Source organism: Notolepis coatsorum, assembly GCF_963971535.1.
Source record: "Notolepis coatsorum genome assembly, chromosome: 8".
Taxonomy (NCBI): domain Eukaryota; kingdom Metazoa; phylum Chordata; class Actinopteri; order Aulopiformes; family Paralepididae; genus Notolepis; species Notolepis coatsorum.
The window spans coordinates 124,033,638-124,053,210 of NC_140172.1; the positions used below are offsets into that span (position 1 = coordinate 124,033,638).

At 45.1% G+C, this 19,573-nt stretch overlaps 1 protein-coding gene across 2 annotated transcripts in view; it reads left to right on the top strand.

The window, feature by feature from the left end:
- The window catches only part of gabrb2b (gamma-aminobutyric acid type A receptor subunit beta2b), a gene marked incomplete at both ends in the record, with an annotated part of 205,764 nt that overhangs the window by 132,441 nt on the left and 53,750 nt on the right, over positions 1-19,573 (top strand). The gene's annotated exons all lie outside the window — the stretch shown is intronic.

Sequence of the window (19,573 nt, forward strand, 5' to 3'; positions counted from 1 at the left end):
CGCTTGCCTGACCGCAGCAGTTCAAAGAGGCAGTTGTTCGGGTGACTGGAGTCTTTAATGATTCTCTTAGCCTTGCCCTTGCAACGCTTGTAGTAAATGTTCTGGAGGGTGGGGAGCCCCCCTCCAATTGTGCGTTCGGCTGAACGTGTCACTCTTTGTAGTCTGCTTTGGTCTTGTGCAGTGCTATTCCCAAACCAGGAGGTGATGTTGCCGGTCAAGATGCTCTCTATTGTACATGAGTAGAAGTTCTTAAGGATCTTCTGGCTGACTTGGAACTTCCTTAGGCGCCTGAGGAAGTAGAGGCGTTGTCGTGCCTTCTTCACAACACTGTTAATGTGTGTGGTCCATGTCAAGTCCTCGGATATGTAGGCTCCGAGGTACTTAAAGCTGTTGACTCTCTCAACCGGTGCCCCGTCGATGCTGAGGGGGCTGTAGTCCTTTCTTGCGGTTTCTACGATAATTAGCATTTTCCGATAAATTTGTATTTCCGATAAATCGTATAAAACATCGGTAAAAATGAAAATATACACTTTGACTAATGTTTTTGATAGGGTTATGGTCTTTACTCTTGGCTACACATTTTTCTTTTTTTAAACATTAACCTCTTAACATCCAAGGGCCCACATGTGGACGAATCTTTGCCGACCTCTAGTGGCTTGGGTGTGCATTTCTTTTAATACAATATATAGATGGAATTAAAGCCCTATTTGTTGCCTGTCGATTGCCTTTTCAGGTGACAAAATCCGTTCAGCGGTTCTCGAGTTACCTGCCGATATGTGAGGCGTGCCCCAAAGTACGCAAAAGTACACATTACCACCCCCGACTCCCGGGGCTCTAGCTCCGTTAATCATTTGGCGATCTCGAAAATCTTTGCACAGGGTTGTAGCCAATGATTGTGGCTTTCCAATGATACCCCATGATATGATAATTGGGGATCTAATATGGTCTATTGATCGATTTATGATAAAGAAAAGCAGGGTCCCCCTATAGGGGGACCTTAAGGCTTAACAGGTTAAGTACTTGAATACTGTTGTTTTTCAACGCTGCAAAAGCTCATAGTTTGTGGTACCTACACTTCAATGTACATATGGAACCTGGAACTGGCTGGAACCAGTGACCGGAGGTAGGAGGGAGCCGTTCCCGCTAGCAATTCTAAATCACAGAATTGGGCCAAGTTGCACTGAACAAAAGACAACTCTCTCAACAGTGATGCATGAAACACAGGGAGATTGGTCATTTAGAGCTATTTAGTTCGGGAATGAGCAGTGCCACGAAAAACTATGGTCTCAGCATGAAATGTTGTAATTGTTTTTCTTGCGCTTGTCTCTTATGCTCCATGTTTACACACTGTGCAGTTACCTCTCACTGCCACATGTTGCCGATCTTACATAGTGTGGCTGTATGTGAAAGTGTGCGATAAGTTACTTTGATGTAGTTGCAGACAACACAGTGTAAGTAATTAATTTAAAGCTTGATTTGTTTTAATGAGAGTACACCCTTTTTATTAATTAAGAAATTATTGGTCAGTTTATTTATTGATACAGCTGGTCTGAGTCGCTCCCTCTCTAAGTAAAGCAGACACCAACTGAATGCAAATTATTCATCAACCATCAGCGTGGAGTCTAATTGGGCATTCTAACTGTGCATTGACAAATTATTCAACCCTATACCACTCTAATTACATGACGATTAATAATGTTGTCATTCTACAATATACTGTAGGATAGACAAACTAAAACGTTGTCACCAGCTGAGGTACATAATAATAATAATAATAATAATAATAATAATAATAATAATAATAATAATAATAATAATAATAATAATAATAATAATAATAATAATAATAATAATAATAATAATAATAATAATAATAATAATAATAATAATAATAATAATAATAATAATAATAATAATAATAATAACTAAAAAATAAAATAAAAAATGGCCTTTCCTACATGATTGCAGCTCAAAGTGCTTCACGACAAATAGCATAAATGAACATAGGCATACAATTAGCAGAAATAAAGTGCAGACATAAGAATAGGCATAAAATGAGTACAATAAATACAGTGTTGCCTGAAAGCATGTGAACCCCCCCGAAACAGCCAGTCCCCCAAACACCCCACACATCAATCCCCACCACATCCTTATCTAAGACACATCCCATGATAGAGCATGTCATGGCTGAAGGAAAACACAAACAGCCCAAATACACCCGGACCAAATACAATGACCAAACATGAACATCCCTGTGCGTACAAGCATATGAACCCCCCGGGACCCAGCAGCCGCCAGCACCCACGGCCCCAACCAACCCCCCACCCAGACCTCCCCCAGAGCCGAACACCAGTCTCCCGCACGTGCCCCGGCCAGTCCCCACCACTGATGTGTTCACATTCATCATCTCACTCTGTGTTGTGAAAGTACTTAAGACATAGAACACAATTAGTGTGATGCTATTAAGCTGTCTCTTCTGGAGTCAGCCTTCTCTGTGGCTTAATTTGATTCTAATGAAATACTGTGTACTGTTCTACATCACCACCACTACCACCACCACTACCACCACAACCACTACCACCACCACCACCACCACCACCACCACCACCACCACCACCACCACCACCACCACTACCACCACCACTACTACCACCACCACCACCACCACTACTACTACCACCACCACTACCGCCACCAGCACCACCACCACTAACACTACTACTACTACTACTACTACTACTACTACTACTACTACTACTACTACTACTACTACTACTACTACTACTACTACTACTACTACTACTACTACTACTACTACTACTACTACTACTACTACTACTACTACTACTACTACTACTACTACTACTACTACTACCACTACCACCACCACCACCACCACCACCACCACTACTACCACCACAACTATGACCACCACCACCACTAACACCACCACTACCACTACCACCACCACCACTAACACCACCACCACCATCAGCACCACCACCACTACTACCACTAACACTACCCCCACCACCACCACCACCACCACTACCACTAACACCACCACCACTACCACTAACACTACCACTACTACCATCATCACCACCACCCCACCACACTACCACTACCACCACCACCAATACCACTACCACTACCACCACCACTAACACCAACACCACTACCACCACCACCCCACCACCACCACTGCCCAACTTCACGCTCTACTATCAGTGACGCTGAGCGAGACGAACAATGTAACCGGTTTGATGAATACATTGCAGGCCAGCCAACCCAAACAGTCGCACCCCCATACAGACAGCCCCAGGTCCCCGCACCAGAGCGCTACGATGGAGACGTCTCAAAGTGTTGTGCCTTTATTTTTCAATGTACGCTAGTATTCGGACATTACAACAGCCATACACCTACCAAAGTGATACATCTAAAATCGCTTACCTGTCGGGTCTGCTCAAGGGTCCTGCGTTAGCATGGGCAACAGCTCTCCATTTCAGTCAGTCCCCCCTCTGCAATTCGTTTTCCGCATACGTTGCCGACATGCAAAAAGTCGACCACCCTCCCTGTGGCTCGGATAGCTCTGCTGGCTTGTTCACCATCCGCTAGGACCACCGCAGCATTAGCGAATACTCCATTGAGTTCCATATCCTAGCAGCGGGCTCCGGGTGGAATGACATCCTGTTAAAAGAGGCATTCCGTCAAGGCCTCAGCGACGTCCTTAAAGACAAAATGGCGTCCAAAGAAAAACCAAACTCCCTGGACGAGCTAATTGAGTTAGCCAGAGAACTAGACATGTGTCTTTGTGAGTGCTGCCGTGAAAGGACGAGCGGCACCCGCTCCTCGTTATCCAAGTCATCTCGCTCTTCTCCCCCCAGGCGCGCTGCTCGCGCCGAGCACTACTCCCCTGAGCCAATGGAACTTGACCGGTCCCACCTTCACGCCAACGAACGCCTCGACAGGCTCAGGACTGGGGCATGTATTTATTGCGACCAGCTCGGTCACTTCCGCGATTCGTGTCCGCTCCGCCCCAAACGGCGGGGCTCGACAGTAATGCTGGGTGCATGTTCGAGCCTCAATTATGGTCCCAGCTCCGGTCCCAATATGCAATTCAGTGCCACCCTGTGTTGGAACGGCCAGTCACTTCCCCTGTCTGCACTGGTCGATTCGGGCGCTGACGAAAACCTCATTGACGCCGGCGCCGTATCCCGCTTCCACATTGCTACCGACGCGCTGCCTATTCCCCGCTATGCCCATGGCCTAAATGGGAGGCTGCTCTCACGGATAACTGATCACACCAAGCCACTCCGCATGTTGCTCTTGGGAAATCACAACAAGGTTATTCGCTTTCACGTCACTAGTTCCCCCCATAACCCTATTGTACTCGGCATGCCCTGGTTGAAATTACACAACCCAGTGATAAACTGGCCTACTGGCTCGGTCGTTAGCTGGAGCGCCCACTGCCACACCACCTGCCTGTGGTCTGCTCGGCCTCCACTGGAGGTAGCTGATTCTCACATTTACAATGAACCCATTGACCTTTCCACTATCCCTCCAATATATCATGATCTAGAGGCTGTTTTTAGCAAACAGCATGCTCTCTCCCTGCCACCCCATCGTCTTTACGACTGTGCCATTGACATGCTTCCAGGAGCCCCGCTCCCCGCTAGTCGCTTGTTCAACCTCTCGCGCCCGGAGAAATATGTCCACGAGTCCCTGGCCTCAGGCATTATCACCCCCTCCTCCTCTCCTGTTGGCGCTGGGTTCTTTTTCGTTTCTAAGAAGGATGGTTCCCTTCGCCCCTGTATTGACTAGCGTGGTCTCAACAACATCACGGTCAAGAAGAAGTGCCCTCTACCGTTGATTAACTCTGCTTTTGAACCCCTGCAAGGTGCCACCATTTTTACAAAGCTGGACCTCAGGAATGCCATCACCTCGTCCGTATCCGGGAGGGGGACGAATGGAAGACAGCCTTTAAGACGCCGCTCGGTCACTTCGAGTACAAGGTAATGCCCTTTGGGTTGACCAACGCCCCTGCTGTCTTTCAGGCCCTTATAAATGACGTTATCCGTGATGTCCTGAACCGCTCTGTTTTTGTGTATTTGGATGACATTGAGATTTGTTCCCGCTCTATGGAAGAGCATGTCCAGCATGTCCGCCGGGTCCTCCAACGCCTGCTGGAGAACAAGTTGTTCATCAAGGCAGAGAAGTGCAAGTTCAACATCTCCTCCATCGGGTTCCTCGGCTACATAATCGAGGGCGGACAGATCCGGGCGGACCCCGAGAAGATCAAGATGGTTCTGGACTGGCCCAGGCCCACCAATGTCAAGCAGCTCCAACGCTTCCTGGGGTTTTCGAACTTCTATCGACATTTCATCAGGGACTAAAGCTGTGTCGCCGCACAACTCACCCAACTCACTTCGCCCTCCGTGCCCTTCGTCTGGTCCGATAAGGTGGACTCCGCCTTCTCCGAGCTGCATAGGCGCTTCACCTCCGTGCCCATCCTCGTCCAGCTGGACACGTCCCGCCAGTTTGTGGTGGAGGTGGACGCCTCCAGTACCGGGGTGGGGGCGGTCCTCTCCCAGCGTTCCGCGCTCAACCAGAAACGACACCCATGCGCCTTCTTCTCTCGCCGCCTGACCCCGGCCGTGGTCAACTATGATATTGGGAACCTGGAGCTCCTGGCGGTCAAGCTGGCCTTGGAAGAATGGAGACACTGGCTGGAGGGTTCCGAGATCCCCTTCCTTGTCTGGACGGACCATAAGAATCTCGCCTACATCCAGACGGCCAAGCGCCTAAATTCCCGCCAGGCCCGTTGGGCGCTGTTCTTTGGTCGGTTCAACTTCACCTTGACCTACAGGCCTGGTTCCAAGAACGCTAAGCCAGACGCTCTCTCGTGGCAGTTTGTACTTGAAGGGGTTCTCTCTCACCCAGACACCATCCTCTGCCTCAGTTTATCTCCCACGGTCAGCCTCTTCTCCGGGTATCACCCACAGACCAACGGTCAGTCGGAGCGGGCCAACCAAGACCTAGGGTCCGCCCTCCGCTGCGTCACAACCCGAGACCTCTCTGGCTGGAGCGCCTTCCTACCGTGGATCGAATGCGCTCACAACTCCCTGTCCTCCGCTGCCACAGGTCAGTCCCCTTTCCAGTCCTCTCTGGGCTACCAGCCTCCACTGTTTCCTACTCAGGAAGAAGAGATATCAGTCCCCTCGGTGCAGGCGCACCTTCGCCACTGCAGGAGGATATGGAAGGACACGAGGGCCGCGCTGCTCCGCTCCGCTGACTGGAATCGCCGCTTTGCCGACCGCCGCCGGACCCCGGTTCCCGACTATCAACCAGGTCAGATGGTTTGGCTCTCGTCCCGAGACCTTCCTCTAAAGTCAGTTTCCCGGAAACTCACCCCCCGTTTCGTTGGTCCCTACAAGATTCTGTCTATTATCAACCCCTCAGTCGTCAGGCTCAAGCTCCCTTCCCATGTGCGCGTTCACCCCTCTTTTCATGTCTCACAGTTGAAGCCGGTGGCCTCCAGTCCTCTGTCCCGTCCAGCTCCGGAACCTGATCATTGATGACCACCCCGCTTACATCATCCGGCGGCTGCTGGACTTGCGCCACCGCGGCCGCGGTTTCCAATACTTAGTGGACTGGGAGGGCTACGGTCCGGAGGAGCGCAGTTGGATCTCCCGCCAGCTGATCCTGGACCCTGCCCTCATCCGGGACTTCCATCGGGCCAATCCGCACAAGCCTGGAGGGTCGCCAGGAGTCCTGTCACAATCACGGCGAGAGCCTCCATCTCTCCGCCTGCTTCCACGCCCTTATATGGGCAGCTTCCGACGCCATCTTCCCAACGCTGTGATCTGGCAACAATCAGCCCAGCTGAGAGTCGCCAGCTCATCACCGGCCCGGATATCAACCCTGCGGATCCTGCTCCTGATCGTCTCAGTGTTATTCCATCTAACCTAGGTACGAGGACATACCCAGCTTGCCTGCTCTGTCTGTATTGCCTGCCATGTTTGATAGCGCTGCCCGCCTGGTTCATGACGGAGCAGGAGGTGCCTTGCAGTCATTCAGTCGTTCAGTATTGACTAAATGAGATGTCACACTAAGATGCCATGTTCTACAGTAGGACGTACTACTATAATACCTAATAAAACAAGTCATTAGAATAATAGAAGCCTACTTTGCTGGAACGATTAATTGTGCACGTATACAGTGTGTGTGTGTGTGTGTGTGTGTGTGTGTGTGCCCGTGCGCTGAGGCTGCCTCACTATGCCGTTTCTCCACACATTTATTTATTTCTAGCAATAGGAATAAATCAAACCAACAATAAATAATATCATAGAGAAGAAGACGGTATATGACATATTAATACAGTAGATTCCACTATACAGTAGCTATATCCGCGGTGATCAGTTTAGTTCTTATTTATTTAGTTTGCAGTGTGTGTGTGTAATGCTCACAATGCCTCATTGAGTCAGGACTATAAATGCAAAACGTAATTGTTAATGATACAAATATTGTCATATTTATCTTTATTATTATTATTTGATTCCGAGGATGTCTGTAGAATCAACTTGAACGCAGTCACCAACTATTTATCCCAAATGAAGCCTTTTACCAGTTTCATCACCTGTGCATTGTATGTTACATTTGCACTCTGGTTGGATGGTGTATTGTACTTGTGCTGTATGATGACAATACATTTGAATCTAATCTCATTTTGAGGTCAGTCGCAAATCGCTTCTGCGCTACCTGTTGAATACGGGGGTCAGCCCGGAGCAGATGCAATGCTGAGCCTCTCACTGTTTTAGCACACGGCCCTCGCCTTATAAGGAGCTGGCTGGCGTGTCTGTATGCAAATTCACACAAAAACACTCTTCCAGTTTAAAAATTACGTTTTTCATTCATGGGAACCCAGCTGTGATGAGTTTGGCCACTTACGGTGACTGTAACGCGTTCAGGAATCCGGATGAGGATTTTTGTAAATGTGTTTTACCAAGATATTTACTTACTTAGGTACTTACGAACATGTTTGAGAATGAGGACCATTATCGGTAAGTGGGAAATAGGACCAGGTTTCCAAAATTGTGAGCTATCCCGTTAAATTAGGAGTGGCTTCACACCGAGGGTTTACTAATGCAAGCTTTCCCCCTAGTTCCACATGGCTACTTGCTAAATGTCTTTGGAAGCCATTCAGGAGGCAGCCAGATAGATACATATTAAAGCAGACAGGCTTCGAAAGAGAAGACGGAATTGCAATTGGATTGAATCACAACTACATTAGTGACACACACACACACACACACACACACACACACACACACACACACACACACACACACACACACACACACACACACACACACACACACACACACACAAACAATCTCTCAAACACACACACGCATGACTACACACGTCCAAGACGTAGGTCTCTATATGTTGAGAGCGGAGAGGATGGGCCCCATTATCGTGGTTATTTCACGGTGTTGCCAGTGATGAAAAGATCATCTCATCACAACATCTACCCCAATTAATGGTTAAATTTTCTGCACCAGCGAACCACATCGTAGGGATGGAGTCTCTGCCGGCACTCCCTGCTCAACCTGCCCCTATCTCTCGCCCATCGGATCCCTATCTCTCGCCCATCGGATCCCTATCTCTCGCCCATCGGATCCCTATATCTCGCCCATCGGATCCCTATCTCTCGCCCATCGGATCCCTATCTCTCGCCCATCAGATCCCTATCTCTCGCCCATCGGATCCCTATCTCTCGCCCATCAGATCCCTATCTCTCGCCCATCGGATCCCTATCTCTCGCCCATCAGATCCCTATCTCTCGCCCATCGGAACCCTATCTCTCGCCCATCGGATCCCTATCTCTCGCCCATCAGATCCCTATCTCTCGCCCATCGGATCCCTATCTCTCGCCCATCGGATCCCTATCTCTCGCCCATCGGAACCCTATCTCTCGCCCATCGGATCCCTATCTCTCGCCCATCGGATCCCTATCGCCCATCGGATCCCTATCTCTCGCCCATCGGAACCCTATCTCTCGCCCATCAGAACCCTATCTCTCGCCCATCGGATCCCTATATCTCGCCCATCGGATCCCTATCTCTCGCCCATCGGAACCCTATCTCTCGCCCATCAGATCCCATTTTTAGAAACCACCAACGTCCTCTGGGGTTTATTATTTGTTATTTATTTGTTTTCTTTCTGGTAAGAGGGGCACAGTCGTTCATTTGATTTGTGCGTGTGTGTGTGTGTGCACACACGTTTGGGTGCCCACTTGTGTACCTATGTGTGAGTGGGTGTATCCTGTATTTGTGTGCATTTATTGTTAAAACAGTTTCGAATTGCGGCGTCCCGTAGGTGCTCTTTTAAAGTGGTTTTGAAGGTGGATAGGGATTCACATTATTTTACGGCTGTGGGTAGGCGTTCCACATTGTTGTGGCATAATTGCTAAACGTGTTTAGTCCCTTGTTTCAGCCGAATCTGTGTTGAACATGATTTTTCGAACTCCCTCTGGTGTAGTGGTCGTAGTATTCACTGACCTTTGGGAAGTATGTCGACATGAACATGGGTACCTCACCCACTGTAACAGAGAAGCAGTTGGCCTTGCTGAGTTTGTTATTTAATCCAAAGAGAATGGACTCTGTTTTACCCAGGTGTAATTATAGTTTGTTATCAGCGAGCCAGGTGCAGATTCTGCCGAGTTCAGAGCTGAGGGCTTTTTCAACCTGCAACATGTCCCTGTCAGAGGCCAGCAGGGCTAAGTCGTCCGCGAACAGGAACAAGTTGCAGTCACAAGCTGATGACACCCATTTGCATTAATTAGGAACAGTAACGGTCCTAGTATTCAAGATTCAAGATTTGTATTCATCACATACATACCAGGGCATACAGTGAAATGCGGTTGGTCATGCCCACTTAGATTGTGGAATAAAACAATAGTAATAGTAATAATAATAAAAAGATAACTAGAATAGACATGGTAAAATAGACATGTTAATAAATCGTTTAAAGGCACTGGATCCTATGTACATTCCTATACAATGTGCAGTTTCTTCTACAGATGCAGCCATGAATTGTTGTTGGACCAACGTTTGGGCACCGTATTAACGGTAACAATGACCAGCAGGGGCGCTCGAATACAGCTGGTGACAACGGCCCGACGCGCCGGCTTTTTGTTCATTCATTGGAGGAGCTTTGTGCTCGACAAAGCTTGAGTTACATTCAGTTCGATTACAGCTGGTGACTTCATTCATAGGACGCTAAAACGTCCTATGTCTACAGACTGTATGAATTAATGTTGCTGAATTAAAGAATGAATAAGTAAAACATTCAATTCAGCAGTCAAAGTGTATATTTTCAGCATTTCCACGCTTGTTTAAACATGCAATGTTGCTGAATAAAATAATTAAACAGTTAAAACCTGTCAAGTAAGCAGTCAATGTGTATATTTTCAGCATTTTCACGCTTGTTTACCAACGATTTTGTTATAGTCAGGGGTGTAAAAAGTACCCAGAAATTATACGTAAGTGAAAGTATGGGTACCGTCTCAAAATCTGACTCAAGTAAAAGTCAAAGTATCTGGCTAAAAACACACTTGAGTAAAAGTAAAAAAGTCCTACTTTTAAATGTACTTATGTACTAAAAAGTTAAAGTACATTTTTTTTAAAGGGATACACCAGGGGTCTCAAACTAATTCCATCGTGGGCCAAGTTTTCATTTTAACTATACATTGCACCAGGTGAGTTAGTTGAAAAGGTGAGCCAATTAGTGAAATCATCAGCTGGTGTTTAGGCAAGGCTGGAATGAAACCAAGCATACACTCTGCCCACAATGGAAGTGTTCTGCGATAGACAATGCTGAAATGAAAGAACAGAGGACACTTTTTACATTATACATTATACACTAAATACATTATTGTACATGTACTGTATGTAGTTTTATTAATCTAGATAGATAGATAGTTATTCCTTTTTCCAGACATATTCTCTCCGTGAAATTGCTGTTTTCTTTTAATTTGAAAAAAATTGGCACTTTCGGTCACTCTCAGTACTCGGCTATGAATGAAAATACGCCGGTATAGTTGCTAAGCTAACATTTGTATGGCCACCACTGTAGCTGTTCATGTCTGTGGGACCTGTTTATTAAAAGAGAAATTATGCAATAAAAATGAATTCCAACCAGACACTCATTGGCATTGGCTGAAGCACATATAAAAGAACACATTCCCCCCATGTCTTGATTATAATGGATTCTTTTTTTTTGTGGCATATTTTATAAAAAAATATTATTAACACCTTTGAAAATGTGATCTAGCAGGGGTAAATGGCAAATATTAAACACATACAGTATGCTGTATAGATTGCTTGAACTTTATCTCAATTACAACTTGTAATTGAGATAAAGTTCAAGTTTCAAGTTTCAAGTTGCTTTAATAGTTGTCATACAGAAGTACAGAATACTTTTATACAAAATGCTTCTTTCTGTTACGCAGCAGCTTGAACAGGCTGTTATTGGGGTGGTGAGGGCCCTTCATTATTCTATAGGCTACATTATTATTCTACATTATTCTAGTATGGTTCCTTGTGGAACACCACAGCTCACTGGGAGGGGGGGGGGGGTAGTGTACCGTTTACCTCCACCATCTGTTCTCTCCCCTCCAGGTAGGATTGCAACCAGCTCACTGATGAACTATCAAAACCAATTGCTTTTAGCTTGTCAATCAGAATGGAGTGATTGACAGTGTCGAAAGCCTTTTGGATGCGTTGTTAAAGGTGCAGATTCAGCCACTAGATATCAACAGAGCTACAAGATCAAAACAGAGGGGCTATGCTTTGGCCCCCTTTGCATTCTCAGCAAAGTCATCTTTTTCTTTAATATTTCAAGGAAGTATTTCGAAGAAGCTATTTCTCACCTAACATTTCAGAAACATTGTTAGGTGAAAAAAAGCCTGTTCCTATTATAGTTTAAAGTACTTTTGGACATAAATATTTTGTGTAAGTATCCCAGTCTTCGGAGCCGTAACGCATACCAATCGGCTTGTCCGCAGCCTGGAGCTCCGTTTATTGTCCGAGCCACCACGCTATCGCCCCCCCCCCAATCCAACGTTGGCCATTAGAACAAATCAATTGAGACATTATATTTCATAAGCTGTATGAAAGGGCCTGGGGTCCGATTGGGCAGGGATGATAACGCCAGAGCCCCAGTTTGGGTATTGTCTCACTATCTCTCCTGATGCTATCTCCAACCCTTTCATTCATTTAGCGGGACCGTCAGCCCGTTTTTCGGACGTGCGTCACGGAGCTCCGCGGAGGAGAGACTTGCAGTGTAGAGATGGTGACTCTGCTGGGGTTCACCGTGGGGGTCAGCCAGGGTTTGACATTAGATTAGATGTGATTGTATTGTCATTATACAGCACAAGTACAGAGGTTTGGCATCCAACCAGAGTGCACATGTAACAGTACAGTACAATAGCAATATACAATGTGCAGGTGATTGAACTGGAGTATGTTTAAATGAGTACTACTGAGTGATAATGCTAATCAGATGTATGCACAGTGTTATAGTATTATTATGTACAATGATACAGGTGTAAAGACAATATGGTAGTAAGTCATACTGGTCAGCGGTATAACTAGTAAGAGTAGGTGAGGGATATGTACAGATAGTATATACAGGTATGTAAAAAGGATTATATGCAGGTATATTCAGACAGATGTGGATAAACATATATACAATATATATATATATTAAGGTCACATGGTTATGTGGAGGAAGTTAGATACTATTGTCACAGGAGAGGAGAGCTAATGGAGGAGTTGATTGTGACTGATGGAATACACCTGTGCACAACATGATCACCCACATCCCACACACACACACACACACACACACAAGACACACAGCATAAAACCCTAGGAGAGACAGAGAAGAGTTGTGTGGAGGTGAGGAAGGAGCAGAGATTGTGGAGAGAGTGTGTTATACGGAGTTTGTGAGGTGAGAGGTAGTTGAAAGGAGAGGTTAGAGCGAGAAGGTGTTCGTGGTACTGAACCCTGGAATGGCTGAGATACCCCCTTGTGAAACTGACCCTGGACCGGACAACAAACCTTCCCTTTTTTGTACGAGAACCTGAAACGTGTTTTGACCCTGGACTGTAATTTGACTACTCTATTGCCCATCGGACATGTACTGTTGATCAATAAATATCACTGTTTATTGAAATTGTGCTTGTGTGGACATTGGAATTGTTTGTTTTGGTCCGTGTCGAGCCTGAACACCACAAGGCTCGTCACAATATATACGGTATATACAGCATTATTGTACATGCTATCATACAGAGTTATATGGGTTATATGCAGGTTCAGAAAGCATACTGTATTAACATGGTTTTAAGCCTGGGATTGAATCTCTCGCCACTGACGGAATGAAGGCACACTCCTCTCTCCCTTTCCATTTATTTCTCTGCTCTGTCCTTCATCACTCTCAGAGTTATACACTAGAGTATATATTTCTCCATCTCTCGCTTCTCTCTCTTTATCTCTCTCAATCTCTCCCCCTCTCTCTTTCTCCATCCCTCTCTCTCTTTTTCTCTCTCCCCTCACCCTCCCTCCATTCCTCCCCCCTCCTTACCTCCCTTATTCTATCTCTCTCTACGTCCCGCAGTTCATTTCATCGAGGCCTGTATCAGGGGGGTGTCCATCTGAGCCAAAGGCAGTGATGTAGTGACTATGACAGTGAATAGAGGCTTTGAAAAGTCAGGCTCAGTGGCACAGAGAAAATGGATTTAAGTGGCCGGGGCGGAGTCCAAAGACCAGGGGCTAGATCCACAAAGAATGGATTGCATGGTGCTTACTTACAATTCATTATGAATTGAAAATGGGGGAGCCTGATGTAAACAAGACAAAAGTATTTCTCTGGTCTGCATCCCCTTAACAATTGTGTGTATTGAGCCGTACTGTATTGTACCCATTCTGCAATCTGTTAATAAAATGTTCATTCAATCAATCAATCTGCGCGGTGATATACCAAGAGGTAAATTCACTTCTAAGTAATGGGTCTGGATGCCTTTTAAGGGGAGTGCGTTTACTTGCAGTACCACTACGTGCCACAGTCACTTCACAACACATGAAGTCCATTGTGACTGTGGATGTACTCACGGACCTCCGTTACACTCACCCCCCTAAACTCACTCCACTCAAGGCATCCGGTCTCATTTGACATGCCCTGAGTGGGAGTCAAACCCCGGTCTCCCGCACCGCGGGCGACATCGCAGACCACTATACCAAGAGGTGAATGCCACAGTCACTTCACAACACATGAAGTCCATCGTGACTGTGGATATACTCACGGACCTCTGTTACATTTACATCAGGGTCCCCCATTTTCAATTCATAATGAATTGTAAGTAAGGGTGCAACTTGCACCGTGCAATCACTTCTTTGTGGATCTAGCCCCAGGTATTTTTAACAAAAGCACTTTGTGATACATGTGCAACGTTTAAGCAAAGGCATTCCCCCCTGCTCATAATTGCATGTGCAATTATTCCAAATAATGATTGTTTGCTGGCAGTTAGATGATGTAAAGTAAATGAATCCTGTAAACAAATGGTGCTTAATTGCTTCCAAGGCAGATATTTAATGCAAAACTGACATCAAACCAGCTATGAAATGCCTGTATGGTGCCATTAGGTGTTTATATTATTCTAGCTAGAGAATACAATTGTATTCCCATCATTGGCATGAATTATGATGTGTAAATTATAATTGCCAGGCACTGTTGTACTCCAACCACCAGCAGGTTACCACTGTCAGAAAACACACCACTGTAAACCCTCTATTGTATTACAGATGTACAGTAATTATGAGTACTGGGCAGGATGATAATGATAAGGATACAATAATTAGTGATAACAAGTATCCAAACAGATTGGTGTTGCAGTTAATCAAATAAATGTATCATAACCTTGTACATAGTACACATGATCTCAAATCACATGATAAAGCTCATTCATAAGAATAAGACACTTTCCTCTCTGAATTCTGTTTTTGATTCTGTCTAGAACTCCACGACTTTTAATAACTAGTAGTCCATCATCATTAGAGTGTTCTAATCCTCATCTACTAATCATGCTCATGTAAATAATAGTTAGCCTGCCATACAAACTACTTGTAATTAATAAAAAAAATATTGTTCACATATATTTGTCTAAATGGCTACCAAAGCTTAATTTAATCAAGACAAATATTAAGACAATTACCTACAATAGCAATCACCTTAAAGTCAACATATCACTCATTGTGGTGTAAAAGTTACCACTCTATGTAATATAATCACATATTCTTCACAGCTTAGTCTAAAAGCTCACCACAGTAATAGACAGTGATGTAAACAGGTGGTGTAACAGTAGGAAGGCTCAGACTGATATTGCAGGTCCACTGCTGGCCATAATAGGACCAGGAGACAGTAGGACCGAAGTCACTGAAGGGTCTTTAATAATTCATGTCAACTAAATAGGTCACAAGTATTAATTAAGGATATGCAGGCATGGGGGGAGAGAGAGAGAGAGAGAGAGAGAGAGAGAGAGAGAGAGAGAGAGAGAGAGAGAGAGAGAGAGAGAGAGAGAGAAAGAGAGAAAGAGATACCTCCCCTATCCTCATTATCTTCTCTCTCTCTCTCTCTCTCTCTCTCTCTCTCTCTCTCTCTCTCTCTCTCTCTCTCCCTCTCCTAACTATCTCCTTCGCTATCTCTCATTTGCTCTCTCAACATACAGTATAATGACAATTCTGCCTTACTGTCTCTGTAGTGGCTTTAACCATATAACTTTAAAGGGGATAGTTCAGATTTTTGGACGTATTAAATACTTTCTAGTAGTGTGTAGTTGAATATGAATCAACCAACATGAATCAAGCATAGGAAATGCACCAGGCATGTGGTTTTCCAGTGTGGACGGTTAAAACGCTTGCCGATTCAAAGATCAAATAATTTTGCAAAAGCGGTCATATTTCTTGTGATTGCATCTTGAACACTATCCTTATGCCAGATTGTATGTCTCCACCGCTACTGTCTCAGAGCAGATGAGTAAGAGACGAGGGCGGGAAGAGGAGGCGGGTGTATTGAGGAGTAATCACTGTGACAGTGTGGGAGTTTCCTCTGGAAAGCCCTGTCAATCAAACATCCCATGATTCTGGGTCCACCCACACTCTTCCATCCCCCACCCACCCCACGCAACACCCCCCATCCAACACACACACACACAAATACATATTAATGATGGGAGACAAAACATACTCACATGCTCTCTCCTTCTCTCTCTATCCCCCTCTCTCTCCATATCTCTATCTCTCCCCCTCACTATCTCCCCCTCTCTCTTTCTCTCTTTCTTCCCTCTCGCTATATCTCTCTCCTCTCCCCCTCACTCTCCCTCATTATCTCCCCTCTATCTTTCACCCTATCTATCCCCCCTCTCTCTCACTCAATCTATCTCTCCCTCTTTCCTCCCTCTCATGTCTCCCTCACAGACATCCACAGAGTCACGCAGACACAATCAACATATAATGACAATTGTTTTTGCCTGTACAATAGAACGCACACACATGCAATACAAAATGACAGCGTGCTGTGCTTACACAGCCACCACAAATATCATCAACTATTAGTATGCTACATGGGGAGAGAGAAAAACAATTATTATTTCATTCCTTGTTAATCCCCTCGGCTGTTGTTTAGTTCAATAGGGATATCAAACACATATAAATCAATATTATAACCATCAAACGTGTGGTTATAAAAACATAAAACTAACACATCAGGGGCATTTTCTATTGGCTAGCATTTCCAGCTGTTTCTTAAATACACTACTACATACTCTGGGAGTCTATGGAAAATTTTTGTTGCAGCGTGTATGGGCTTGAAAAGTGATGCAGAGCTTGCTCTATTTCAGCTGGGCAGGTAAACTGACTCTTGCTAATTTGGATAAAAGCCTTAACACACTTATCTATACCAGGAGCAGTATATCCTGTTTTGCTAAGGAAAATGGACTAGTGTCTGACAAAGAGCCACCTATTGTTTGTGTTCACAATTATTTCACTGAGGCAAGACTTGGGCTGGAAATAAAATAGCTTTATCTGTAATTTCTCAGTCCCCCCAGTTAAAACTGAGATCGATAAACTTAGTGGAAGTGAGAACAAATCAACACATCTCGATAAAAGCATTGCTTATCCATCTGATTCAAGCAGATCCATATTATGATCCATATATGGGCATAAACTTGCATTGTGACATCAAGTTAATTGACAACAAAATGAGGAATTCATTTGATTGCAGATCTTGGTCGCAAACAACATACAGAATGTAACAGGTGATTGTAATTGTTAAAGTTATGTGATGTGTACGATTGCATGTAACTGTCTAACTGTTTCCACAAGAGGGCGCTATAGGCGGAGCTGCTAATGCTGCCGCCAGGTAATAGGTTTAAAAGGAGTTGTTAACTCCCCCTCTGTCTCTTCCTCCGTCGCTCTCACAAGAGAAGGACTCTAATGTACTGTTGGGTGCAATGTGAAATAAACCACACCGTTTAATGGCTAAAGAGAGAAACCATGTCTCATGAACATATTAGTGTCGCCCCATAGCTGACTCTGTCAACAGTAATCAATCAGATGATTGTAATCTTAATGACACTCTGCCAATGAGCTGTGGCACTATGCCATATTGTATAGCAAAACAACATCAGGAAAATGCTTTGAACACCTTGACATCACAACGCATGCCCATATATGGATGTGTGGAAACCTACAGACTACCGACATTGGTGCGAGACACACCACAGAAATATAACGTGAGATTATGGGATATTATCGGCATGAGACATTCCACAGACAATATTCAGCTTGGTGTGTAGACTGCGGTGGTGTCCCAGGTGTGAATGTGTACAACTGTATGAGTCTGAAGAAGGGCGTTGCAAGTCTGGCCTAGAACATTTTAAAATGTATATATGATATCTAACTTGAGTGTCCTATTAACCACCCACCAACATTTGAAATAAAGAAAATATTAATATTATAAAACCCAGCAAAAATTTGTTTTGGACATCATCAGATGAGGTACTTATTGACTCTGTCATTAATACACATCAGGGTGGTGTACCCCGGTCTGTTACTCAGCTTACACAGTAGCTTTCAAACCACATCAGGCTCATTTGAATTCTCAATCTAGCTAAAAGCAAAAGTGCAGTGCATTGTTTTCCCATGGGGGAGACGACTGGACGTGTTGTGAAGTCATGGAGAGATAGCCCACATCAATCATCCTTCTCCTAAATATGATTGGTGTATGATATGCAGGAGATGATATGATTAGTGCATGAGATGCAGGAGATAACAGGAATGAAATTATATAATAATAAGATGCCTTGCTTAGCCACGCCTAAGGGGCAACAGTGGCTCGGGAGGTAGAGCAGTCGTTTGGTAATCCGGAGGATCCCGGTTCGATTCCTGCTCCTCCCGGGCAGTGTGTCGAAGTGTCCTTGAGCAAGACACTTAACCCTGATTTGCTCCCAATGAGCAGGTTGGCACCTTGCATGGTCGCCTCCGCCGTCGGTGTGTGAATGTGTGAGTGAATGGGTAAAATGTGAGGAACAAATTGTAAAGCGTTTTGGATAATTTGGACATCTATAACTGCAAGCCAGTAACAAGGGAAGGGAGAGAGACTTGATTGCAAAGAGTTACAGTGCATAGCTACTGTATGTTGTCAAAGACTGTATGTTCTCGTACTCTTTAGGTGTTTACTATGTACATTAGATCCCAAATTACATAATTAAGAGCCAATGAGGGATTTACCCTGCTAGGGGCTATAAAGAAGGAGATGGATGTTCCTCACATTTTTACTTCCCACTCAATTTCCCCGCTCGCCCAGGGATTTCAAACTAACGTCTTTTCAGTTACCACAGCTCTCACATTTAGGTTACGGCTTCGCCGGGAGAGCCTGTGAGGCAGAAAAAACAGTCACTTTCATTATTCAATTCACTATCATGTTCTTGAGCACACGAGGGGCGAAGCAGCACACTAACCCAGGCCGTGTCCTGCCTCTGCCCCTCTCCCTCTCCCTCTCCCTCTGAGCCCTGTCCGCGGTGCCCTGAAGACAGCAGACATGACAACTGCTCCAGGGTCCGCAGTAGGCAGTATATTATGCAAGGATCCAGTTTCATGGTCTGATGGACATTTGCAATGTTTTTCTCTTTTTCTTCTTCTTCTTCTTCTTCTTCTTCTTCTTCTTCTTCTTCTTCTTCTTCTTCTTCTTCTTCTTCTTCTTCTTCTTCTTCTTCTTCTTCTTCTTCTTCTTCTTCTTCTTCTTCTTCTTCTTCTTCTTCTTCTTCTTCTTCTTCTTCTTCTTCTTCTTCTTCTTCTTCTTCTTCTTTTTTCGCATGTCATCAGGGATTCTACCCTATACGATGTTACTCAATCATTTATTGGCCGTGTCCACCGGTGGCTTCAGCCAATCCCTGCCTCCGCAGGTTTGGTTAGAACGAGAGCGGAAACGCGGGGAAGGACTTTATTTC